Genomic DNA, 12,662 nt, shown 5'->3' with positions numbered 1-12,662 from the left:
ATCCATCTCTGGTGTTTTGCATTCTGGCAGCATTAGCAAACTAGAACAGGGATGATTGTTTTATTCAGAGCATAAAGATGCTGAATAAAGGACAGCAGCACGTGAGGTTGTGTGCTTGTTGGGATGACTACAAAAATGCTGATTATTAAGTCATCATAAGTTTTAATTTCCTGCAGACTAGACTATTTCCCAGTCTTCTTAGGTTGTTTTTGATGCCCCCCTAATTTCCCTTCATCTGATCCAATCAGCAAGCCCCATCTTGCTTCTTCCCACCCATTAGATTGCTCTTTGGAGTCCTTCTTTTAACCTATTCAATCCACTTTCTTCTCCAGTTTCTATCAAGGCAAATTACTGAAGATTCTCTCAGGAGATTTTCATTTTGTACACCTTTTCAAGTTTTCACCATGAAAGAAATTTGGGGGTATATAATCTATTTTCAGGTTGGAATCACAAGTAGAAGAAGGAAAACTGAAGGATAAAACAGATTCTTTAAAGTAATTTTAAAAGAGGAGAAAATCGTGAGGTATTTTTCTATCTCATTTCACAAGTGTGCTCTTTAATAAATGTGATATGTCCTCATCACCTAGGCACAGGGTCAGAGCCTGATAAATCATTTGGTTAAGGAAATGAATTAAAAAGATCCCTACCTGCTATTAGGTGTTTGCTAGTGGACAACAAACATTAACACAGAAACAAGGAAAACTGCATACCCATGCATTATGTTGAAACTATTGTTTGATTGTGAGCTATACTCTGATTAACTTCTTTATGTCTGCTTCACTTTTGGATGTCAAAATTTTCTCCAAATATTTGTAAGAATTCATGAGGCCATGGAATTGTGTAATGTTATAGGGCCCGAGACCATACAGAAACTTAGGTAGTTCAAGTAAAGAAAATATAAAAGAGATTCTATACAATTGAAGAAGTTTCTATGAGAATGACATTCTTGAGGGTTAAATGGAGGAAACAACAAATCAGGGGAAGTTCCCTTTTGAATATCTTAAGGCAAAAGCTTGATGAGAAAATATTATGATTGGGAGAAATGTTAGCAATTAACATGGATGATTTTTAGTGCTGAGATTTTTTTTTCAGTATGGTGTACTTGAAATAATAAATGAGTTGGGATAAAATGATCTGGGTCTAATTTTGGGTCTGTTCCTTAAAGGGAGCTTTGCTAATTCATAACCTCCCAAAGCCTAATATTTCTTTATTGTAACATTGAAACCATGGAATTTTTGTGATCTTTCTTGAATAGTATCTTGCAAAAAGCAAACTGTTGAACACTGAATGACTAAATATTACGAGTAAATAAACAAACAAATCAGTGAGATAATACATGTGAAAGGTTTCTATAAACTTGCAATGCTGAACAAACATGAGGGATATGTGTTATGATTGAATCTTTTTTTCTGTCACAGGGATCTTCTATGAATCATCATCCCCAAATGGAATCCATGGCCAGTAGAAATAATGTGACTGAGTTCATTTTTACCGGACTTTTCCAGGATCTAGGGGTGCAGAGAGTGTGCTTTGTGGTGTTCCTTCCCATGTACCTGGCCACCATGGTGGGCAATGGCCTCATCATCCTAACAGTCAGTGTCAGCAAGAGTCTGCTTTCCCCCATGTACTTATTCCTTAGCTACCTGTCCCTGGTGGAGATTAGTTACTCCTCTACTATCGTCCCTAAATTCATCACAGACTTACTTGCAAAGGTCAAGTCCATCTCCCTGGAGGGCTGTCTGGCTCAGGTGTTCTTCTTCCATTTCCTTGGGGTCACTGAGATCCTTTTGCTGGTGGTGATGGCTTATGACCGCTATGTGGCCATCTGCAAGCCTTTTCATTACATGACCATTATGACCCATGAATTGTGACATGTACCAGGTGCTGGTTCCTGGCTGGGGGGCTTTTTACACTCCATAATTCAGGTTTTCATCATCATCCAATTGCCCTTCTGTGGCCCTAATGTGATTGAACACTACTTCTGTGACTTCCAGCCATTATTCAAGCTTTCCTGAACCGACACCTTTGTTCAGGGGGTCATTGTAATGGTAAACAGCTTAATCACCCTGTGCCCCTTCCTCATCTTGGTGTCCTCCTATATCATCATCCTGGTCAACTTGAGGAACCATTCTGCAGAGGGGAGGCACAAAGCCCTCTCCACCTGTGCCTCCCACATCACAGTGGTCATCTTGTTTGTTGGACCTGCCATCTTCCTCTGTATCCAACCTTCCTCCAGCTTTACTGAGGACAAACTGGTGGCCGTGTTCTATACAGTGATCACCCCCATGCTGAACCCCATCATCTGCACACTCAGAAATGCAGAGGTGAAAAATGCCATGAGGAGGTTGTGGGGAAGAAAGTGAACTCATGGATATAGTGAACATTTTGAATGTAGTAAATCAAAGATATGTATGGTTATTCTGTCACCTTAAATGGATTTTAATTTCAGTAGGATATTTCAAAACCCTCAGAAACAAATATAAGGAATTAATGTTACTTCTGTTGTGATTTTTCTTAGTAACCAAAGACTCCCTGGTATCCTGGTATAATGTTCCAAGGACTGAGTTTAGATGGTCTTGCTGGATCTTAGGAAACCTGACTGACTCCACCATATACACCAATATCATAGGATTGGGCACTATAATGATTTAAACCATGTGCAAATGTGAAGGCAACATTTAGGTAAATGAGAATGAGAACATTTTTGCAAATGTTTTTGTAGGCTAAAATTCCTCTTCCTCTGACCACATGTTCTTCCTTCCCTTTTTGTTCCTTCCATCCTTCTCTTTGTTCAACTCCCACTTGATAACAATCAGTTTTTCATTAAAACAAAATATACCCACCAGTAGAATTATCTGGTATTTGTGGGAGGAGTGTCCAATATGTGTTTTTGCTTCAACATGGGCAATTATGTCTCTAAAAACTGCATCCAGGGATTTTTCTATTCTTCTGTTTTGTTATCAATATCTTTGCCGTAGACCATCTGATCATAGATCATCTGATCATGAGTACTAGAAAAGTCCCTGGAAAATTTCAGCTTTTCTGACATTTTGGCCCAAAGATCAGTGCTTAAATCTCTTTGGGATCTCTCTACATGATAAGCCATCCATAAATAACCTAATATCCAAATAACAGATTTGTGTCCAATTGAACATCATGGTGGTGTAGCTCCAGAATCTTTGTACTAGTAGCAGACAGACAGAGCAATGTTTCTCAGGTCTCTAGAAAGCAGTTAATGGGTTGCAAAAACTGGGCAAGTGCTGAATTAAGAGTAAGGCAAGTTTAAACAGTAGGAAAAATCTCATGCAGCCTTTGGTTTGTAACTCCACTTCTTACTTCTTAGAGGGTCTAAAATGCAAATGCATGAAAAGTAATGATAAATCAATGCTTTTGGACTCATAATGTATAAACATGTAATTTTTGACATTAACTCTTCTGTCAAAAGGCAGCTTGAGTTTGGCAAATGGATTAAAAGTATGACCCAAGTATATGCTCATTATAAGTGACTAATCTTAAATTCAAAGACGTAAGTAGATTGCAAGTGAAAGGATGCAAAAATTACTCCATACAAATAGTAATCAAAGAGAGGTGGGCTAACCATACTAATATCAGATTAAATAGGCTTGAATTCAGAAACTGTTAAGAGGGAGAAAGAAGATCACTATTTACTGATAAATGGGTGAATTCAACAAGAAGATGATACAGGTATAAATACATATGCAACTGATAAAAAAGCCCAAAATATGTGAAGCAAATATTGACCAATTTTAATGGAGAAATAGGTAGTTCCAAATTAGTACTAGGAGAACTCAATACATAATTTTCAATAATGGATAGAACAACTAAACAGGAGATATAAAGAAATAGAAGACTTGAATAATACAGTTAACCCACTAGACTTAGCAGATATATATCAATCTTTTCACCCAAAAATAACAGAATGCATATTCTTCTCTAGTGCACCTGGATCATTGTCCATTGTTACATAATAAAAAAGTCTCAATAATCTTAAAAATATTGAAATCTTATATCTTTTCTGATCACAATAGAATGAAAGTGAAAGTCAATACCAGATGGAGAACTGGAAAATTCATAAATATGTGGAAATTAAGCAATACACTATTAAACAAGAAATGGTTCAAAGAAGAAAACACAAGGGTAATTAGAAAATATCTTGAAGTGAATGAAAATGAAAACATAATATACCAAATCTTAGGGGATGCAGCAAAGATAGTGCTGAGAGGGGAATTTATAGCTCTAAATTCTTACATTATGAAAGAAGAAAGATCTCAAGACACTTTCAGGGAAGATGGTGGAGTAGGGAGCTCAAGGACTCAGCCCTTCCACCCAAACAGCTCTTAAACATGGGAAACTGTCAAAATCAACTGTTTTGGGTTCTGGAAGTCAGAAGAACATTGTACAATATCCAGGAAAGAGTGGAAGAGGCTGATAAACCATGGTAAATAATTGTGAGTTGCCCTCTCTGTATAGCAGCTGCTGATGCCATCCCGGACTCTCACAAGCTGCCTTTAGACCTAGTCCTTACCTAGCTTCCAGGTGACAGAAGGAGACATAAATTTTCCTCTTCTCCAAGAACAGGGATGGTCAGAGCTGATCACTGATCATGGCTTTTGTATAGTGAATTTGGATCACTGGGTCCCAGCTCTTAGCTGTTGTTTCAGCCCCACCCCATAAAGGGGCATAGACAGTGGAGATTTAAAGACACAGCTCTTCTTCAGGGATGCAAGCAATAGTTAGCTGAAGGGCTTCATTTGCTGGGCAGGCCAGTAAAGCACAACTTGGGAGAGCTGTCAAACAGAATTTTAGTGCTCTGCCTGATTCCCTCCCCAAGTCTCTTTAGAGGTGGCTGTACCCCCTTCATAGGTCCTTGGATATGTTTTTGCTGGGAAATAATGACTTGAAGAAGTTCTCTCTTGGGTGACCATCCTCCAAGAAGTTGCTCTCCAGGCGAAAGCAGCTAGAGAAATGAAAGGAGTGTAAAAAACTAAAGAAGCAAAGTAAAAACAAACAGAAGACATCAAGATTTATGGAGAGGGAACAAAGGAAAGGAAACTTTCTCTCTGAAGTGAAACAATTGCACAGAAAGTGCAAATTGAAAAATTTTACCAAATATCCAAGGGAAAAATCAGATGAAGAGGAACAGAAAAAATCTGATTAGTGAAACAAAGACTACTCTAAAGTTCTAGAATAACACAGGCTAAGCATCAAAGAATAGCTTTATTTTATGCCAGCAATAAAACCCCAGTAGCAGAGAGAAACCAACCTTCAGAGAAAACTCCTCAAGACAATCAGATGCCCAGACATCAGTGAAAATTACAAGCCATACTAAGAAATGGAAGACATGACTTAGTCAAGGGAAAAAATGAAATCTTCAGAGGAGACACAGAATTTGGAACAACTAATCAAAGAACTTCAATCAAATCTCCTCCTAAATTTAAGGAGGTGAAGGAAAATATGGCTAAAGAGATAAAGGATACTAATAGGATAATGTGTGTGCATAAAGAAGAATTTGAAAGTATAAGAAGAAACCTAACAGAAATTATGGGGATGAAAGACACATTAGAAGAGATTAACACTCTAGTTTTATACAACAGCAGATTTGAATAGGCAGAAGTAAGAATCAGTGAACTAGAAGACAGGGAAATTGAAATCTTACAGAGAGTAGAACAGATAAAGGAAGAAATGGAAAAAAAAAATTGAGCGGGGTCTCTGGAGTTGAATGACAGAATGAGGTATACAGTCATATGTGCCATGGGCATCCCAGAAGGTGAAGAGAAGGGAAAGGGGGCTGAAAGAACATTTGCATAAATAATGCCTGAAAATTTTCCAACTCTTATGAAAGACATAAACATACATATCCAAGAAGTGCAATGTACTCCAAACAGAATAAATGATAATAGAACTACCAAGACACATACTAATCAGAATGTGAAATGAAAGATAAAAAGAGAATTCTGAAACAGCAAGAAAGAGCAATTTTTCACAGACATGGGATCCCCAATGAGATCAAGTGCTGCTTTCTTATCAGAAACATTGGAGGCAGGAAGGCAGTGGTATGTTATATTTAAGATACTGGAAGAGAAAAACTGCCAGCTGAAAATTCTTTACCCAGCAGAAATGCCCCTGAAAAATGAGGGAGAGTTTAAAATAGTCACAAATAAACAGAAACTGAAAGGGTTTGTCAACCAGCATATTGCCCTACAACAAATACTAAAGGGAGTTCTGCAGCCTGGAAGGAAAAGACAGGATGGTGGCTTGGAGAAGTATGAAGAAATTAAGATTAATTAATTAAGGGTAACTAATAAAATGAGAGACAAAAAGATATGACATTTAAAGGAAATTTTAAAATGGCTTCCTCAAGCCACAGGAGAGAGTGGCTTGAAGGAGTGTAAAGAAATTGAGATTAATTAAATTAAGTGTAACTAATGGGTAAAATGAGAAACAAAAATGATATGACATATCAGAAGAAAGAATAAAAAGTCTGAAGTACGTACTGGCTTTACAGTAATAACATTGAAGGTTAATGGATTAAATTCCCCAATCAGAAGGCGCAGATTGGCAGAATGGATAAAAGAGTGTAATCCAACTATATGCTGTTTACAAAAGACTCACCTTAGACCCAAAGGTCTAGGTTGAAAGTGTAAAGATGGTTAAAAGATATTCCATGCATAGTAGTAACCAAAAAAGAGCTGCGGTAGCTATACTATCAGACAAAATAGAATTTAAATGCAAAATTGTTATAAGAGACAAAGAAGGACTTTGTATATTAATGAAAGGGGCAACCCACCAAGAAGAAATAGAAATAGTAATTATTTATGCACCTAACCATGGAGCCCAAAATACATGAGGCAAACACTGGGAACACTCCAAGAAGAATTAATGCAAATATTGCTCAAACTCTTCCAAAAAATTGAAGAGAAGTGAACACTACTTAACTCATTTATGATGGCAACATCAACCTCATACCAAAGCCAAAGATACTACAAGGAAAGAAAATTACAGACCAATTTCTCTTATGAATATAGATGGAAAAATTCTCAATAATACACTTGAAAATTGAATCCAACAACACATTAAAAGAATTATGCATCATGATTGATTGCATTTTAGTTCAAGTGTGCAAGGGTGGTTAAACACAAAAAAAGCAATAAATATAGTACACCACATTATCAAAATGAAGGGAAAAACCATACAATCATCTCAATTTACAAAGAAAAAGCATTTGACAAAATCTAGCATCCTTTCTTGATTAAAACACTTAGAAAAATAGGAAAAGAAGAAATATCCTTTACATGTTACAGGGCATATATGAAAACCCCATGGGTACTATTGTTCTTAATGTTGAAAGACTGAAAAGTTGTCAGCTTTAAGACCTGGAACAAGACAAGTTTTCCCACTATCCCCACTGTTATTCAACATTGTACTAGAAGTTCTTGCTAGAGCCATTAGGCATGAAAAAAAAAAAATAAAAGGCATCCAAATTAGAAAGCAAGAAATACAACTTTCACTTTTTGGAGATGATATAATCATATACGTAGAAAGTCCTGAAAAATCTGCCACAAAGATACTTGAGCTAATAAACAAGTTCAGCAAATTGGTGGTATACAAGAATGAGATGCAAAAATCAGTAGTGTTTTATACATTAGTAATGAACAACATGAGGAGGAAATCAAGAAAAAAATTCATTTACAATAGCAAGTAAAGGAAACAAATATCTCAGAATAAATTTAACCAATGGTGGAAATGATTAGTACACAGAAAAGTACTAAACATTGCTAAAAGAAAGCAAGATGACCAAAATAAATTGAAGGACATTCCATGTTCATAGATTGGAAGACTAAATAGCATTAAGATGTCCATTCTACCCAAATTATTTACAAATTTAATTCAATCCCAATCAAAATCCCTACAGTCCACTTTGCATAAATGGAAAAGCCAACTGTCACATTTATTTGAAGGGTAAGAGACCCTGAATAACCAAAAGCACCTTGACAAAGAAGAAAAAAATTGGATGACTCACACTTGACTCAAAAATATGTTATAAAGCTACAGTGGTCAAAACAGCATGGTACTGGCATAAGGACTGATATATTATTGACCAATGGAAACCAATTGAGAGTTCAGAAATAGATGCTCACACCTATGGTCAATTAATTTTTTAAAAGGATGCCAAGTCCACTCAACTGGAAAAGAATACTCTTTTTGACAAATGATGCTGGGAAAACTGAATAAATCTATGCAAAGAAGGAAAGAAGACCCTATCTCACATTATATACAAATTTAATTTAAATGGATCAAAGATTTGAACACAAGAACCAGGACTATAAAACTCCTACCAGAAAATTTAGGGAAGCATCTTGAAGATCTTATGTTTTGCATTGGTTTCTTAGACTTTACACTTATGCACATGCAATGAAGTTAAAAATAGATAAATGGGATCTCCTCAAAATTAAATACTTTTGCACATCAAAATACTTTTTCAGGAAAATTAAAAGACACCCTACTCAATGGGAGAAAATATTTGGAAACCACATATGTGATAAGTGTTTAATATGTGATAAGTGTTTCACATAAAGAAATGCCACAACTCAACAATAAAAACACCAACACCCAAATTAAAAACTGGACAAAAGACTTGAATAGACATTTCTCCAAAGAGGAAATAAATTACTTAAAAGTACATGAAAAGATTCTCAATATCATTAGCTATTATGGAAATGCAAATAAAAACCACAATAAGTTATCATGTGATGCTTACTATAATGGTCACTATTAAAAAAACCTGAAAACTACAAGTGTTGCAGAATGTGGGGAAATAGGAATACTCATTCACCATTGGTGGAATGTAAAATGGTGCAGCTGCTGTGGAAGAACTCATGTATTATTTTTTTCCTGCAGAAAAATGGTTTATTTTAATAGTTTCTGAACCAGTAAAATTTAGGCAATATTTTAAACATACAAAATTTGAATCATGAAACACAAAGAACAAAAATATTTTCACTATTAAACATTTCACAAATAAATCACTGCAGTTCACCACAGCATACATATCAGAGCCATGCCATAGTGCCTAGATCCTGATGATCTCTGATTTTACCCTATTTCATATAAATATTTGTTCAGTGAGAGTGAAGTATGGTAACATCCAGGGGGAAAAAATTAAGACTGAGAATGACAAATGGAAATACACTATGACATGTCCTATAGATGTACCCTGACATTGGTTAGGGAAACACTAGAACTTCATCAGGATTGCTCAATAACACTTAGATTCTCAAACTAAGGTTGAACTTTCTTTTTTTTTTTAAATTAAATTCAGTTTTATTGAGATATATTCACATACCATACAATCATCCATGGTGTACAATCAGCTGTTCATAGCACCATCATATAGTTGTGCATTCATCACCCAAATCTATTTTTGAGCATTTTCCTTACACCAGAAAGAATAAGAATAAAAAATAAAAGTAAAAAAGAACACCTAAGTCATCCACCCCATCCCACCCTATTTTTCATTTAGGTTTTGTCTCCATTTTTCTACTCGTCCATTCATATACTGGATAAAGGGAGTGCGATCCACAAGATTTTCACAATTACACTGTAACCCATTGTAAGCTACATTGTTATACAATCATCTTCAAGAGTCAAGGCTACTGGGTTGGAGTTTGATAGTTTCAGGTATTTACTTCTAGCTATTCCAATATATTAAAACTTAAAAAGGGTTATCTATATAGTGCATAAGAATGTCCACCAAAGTGACCTCTCAACTCCATTTGAAATCTCTCAGCCAGTGAAACTTTATTTCATTTCATTTCACATCCTCCTTTTGGTGAAGATGTTCTCAATTCCACGATGCTGGGTCCAGATTCATCCCCGGGAATCATATCCTGTGTTGCCAGGGAGATTTACACACTTGGGCATCAGGTCCCATGTAGGGGGGGAGGCAGTGAGATCACCTGCTGAGTTGGCTTAGCTAGAGAGAGAAGGAACAACATTGAGCAACAGAGAGGTACTCAGGGGGAGACTCTTAGGCACAGTTATAAGCAGGTTTAGTCTCTCCTTTGCAGTAATGAGCTTCATGAGGGCAAGTCCCGAGATAGAGGCCTCAGCATACCAAACCGCCAGTTCTCAATGTTTGTGAGAACATCAGCCACAATCCAGATGAGGAAGTAACACTTCCGCATTTTTCTCCTGCTCCTCAGGGGGGCCCTGCATATATATTTTTATTCTCTGCCCAAATTACTTTGGGATGTGTTGCTATTTCACTCTAACCGATTCACACCTACCATATCTCACTTCCTATTCAAAGTTCCATGTAATTATGGTGTTTGAACAAACTGACTGCAGAAGTTATATTGTTTAGAAAATATAGATCCTGCATCAAATAAACATCTCTTCCCTTGGTCTCACATGGAAGTTGAAGTTTTAAAACACAGCCAGTTTTGACCTTTACCCTTTGGACCAATTTCCCCTAGTCTTAACCAGATCTGCTTCATTCATCTCTCTATTTGAAGTCTGAGCTCTTTTTCAGCTTTTATTTTTTTTGACAGTTGCTGTATATGCTAATAGTGACTGTGCCAGTTTGAATATATTGCGTCCCCCAAAACGCCATTATCTTTTATGCAATCTTGTGTGGGCAGACGTATTAGTGTGGATTAGGCTGGAACCTGTTGGTTCAGTATTTCCATGGAGGTGTGGCCTGCCCATTCAGCATGGGCCTTGATTAGTTTACTAGAGCCTTATATAAGCTCAGACATAAGGAGCTCATAGCTGGAGCTGAGACAGAAATTTTGAAGATGGCCATTGGAAGCTGATGCAGACATTTGGAGAATGCCATTTTGAAATGCAACCTGGGAGCAAGCAGATGCCATCCACATGCCTTCCCAGGTTTTCTGGATGCCAGTGGCCTTTCTCCAGTGAAGGTTCCATTTGTTGATGGACACTTTATGCCTTAAGACTGTAACTGTGTAACCAAATAAACACCCTTTAAAAAAGCCAATCCATTTCTGGTATTTTGCAAAATGGGTAGCATTAGCAAATGGGAACACTGACATTAATATCTGCCAAGGTCTGGCTCTGAGTTTCAGGTGTCACACAAATACCAAACGTTCCAGAGACCAATCAGATTATACAAAAGCAATCAGCATCTCAGAGTTTGGAGACAGCCATTACAATTCAGGAATAGATTTGGCTGCTGTAAGAGCTTACAATCTAGGCACCATTACAATAATAGTTCCCCTGATAGGCTGTGCTCTAAGATTCAATTCTGAGTTTACACATTGTAGTTAGTCCATATTGGTGAGGGATTATAGTGTTTGCCTTTGTTTCTGGCAAACTTCGTTCAAAATGCTGTCTACAGAATCCATTCACCTCATTGTGTGTCACACAGTTTCATTCCTTCTTGTAGTTGCTCAATATTCCATTGTATGCATACACCACAGTTCAGCATTCTGTTCCTCAGTAAATGTACCCTTAGGCCACCTCCTCCCATTGCAAATCATGAATACTGCCTACATAAACCCCAATGTGCAACTGTCCATTCATGTCTCGGCTCTCAGATCTTCAAAGTACATACCCCATAATGAGGTTTCAGGTCTTTATGGCCCCCATATACTTAGCTTCTTATGGAACCACCACACTGACCTCCAGAAAGGCCTTCTCATCAACAGTAAATGGGTACATCCCTCTCTCCATGTTTTCTCCAGCACTTTTATACCTATTTATATTTTTCCTACAATTTTATAGAGATGTATTCACATACCATACAATTTCCACAGTGTACAATCACTTGTTTATATCATCATATAGCTGTGTATTTATCACCACAGTCAGCACTTGAACATATTGATTACAATTACTACAAAAAAGTTTTTTTTTAGTGAATAATAAAAAAGGTAATGAAAAGAAAAAGAAAATGTCATACAATTCAATATAATAGTAAGGACAGACAACACTACTACCAAGAATCCCATATCCCTCCCTTAAATCCTACTCTCATGCACATTTAGCTTTGATATATTGCTTTGTTACACTTAATGGAAGCATATTACAATGTTACTGTTGAGAATAGACTCCAGTTTGCTTTGATTATGTTTTCTCCCCTATACCATCCCTTTTTCAACACTCTGCATGGTTGACATTCATTTGTCCTCCCACATGTAAAAACATTTTTATATTTGTACATTTAGTAACAGTCATTGGCCACTCCAATTTTTGCCAAGTTATACAGTCCCAGTCTTTATCATCTATCTTTACCTCTGGTGTAATATATTCCCCTATCCCACCTCTTTCAGCTTTACTCACAGACATCTTTGTTCACTGTACTTACAATATTCTGCTACCATCACACAGCATTATGCTACCTATTTCTGGATCTATACAATCAATCCTGCTAAACATTGTGTAGTCCTTCAGCACCAAATGCCTAATCTCTACCCACTTTCTATCTCCTGATAGCCTGTGTTATCAGCTTTTAAATCTTAAAGTTTGCTCCTTAATGTTAGTTCATATTAGTGAGACCATAAGGTATTGATCCTTTTGTTTCTGGCTAACTTCACTCAACATAATGTCCTCAAGTTTCATCCAGGTTATTATATGTTCCATGTCTTTGTTCTGTCTTATAGCTGCATAATATTTCATCA

General features: G+C 36.6%; 1 pseudogene; it reads left to right on the top strand.

The window, feature by feature from the left end:
* Positions 1-1,454: 1,454 nt before the first annotated feature.
* Positions 1,455-2,363, top strand: LOC119537913 (annotated as a pseudogene).
* The last annotated feature ends 10,299 nt before the right edge of the window (positions 2,364-12,662 follow it).

Source organism: Choloepus didactylus, chromosome 6, assembly GCF_015220235.1.
Source record: "Choloepus didactylus isolate mChoDid1 chromosome 6, mChoDid1.pri, whole genome shotgun sequence".
Taxonomy (NCBI): Eukaryota; Metazoa; Chordata; class Mammalia; order Pilosa; family Megalonychidae; genus Choloepus; species Choloepus didactylus.
The sequence above is the reverse complement of the archived record's forward strand: the minus strand, read 5'-3'. Positions and strand labels throughout refer to the sequence as shown.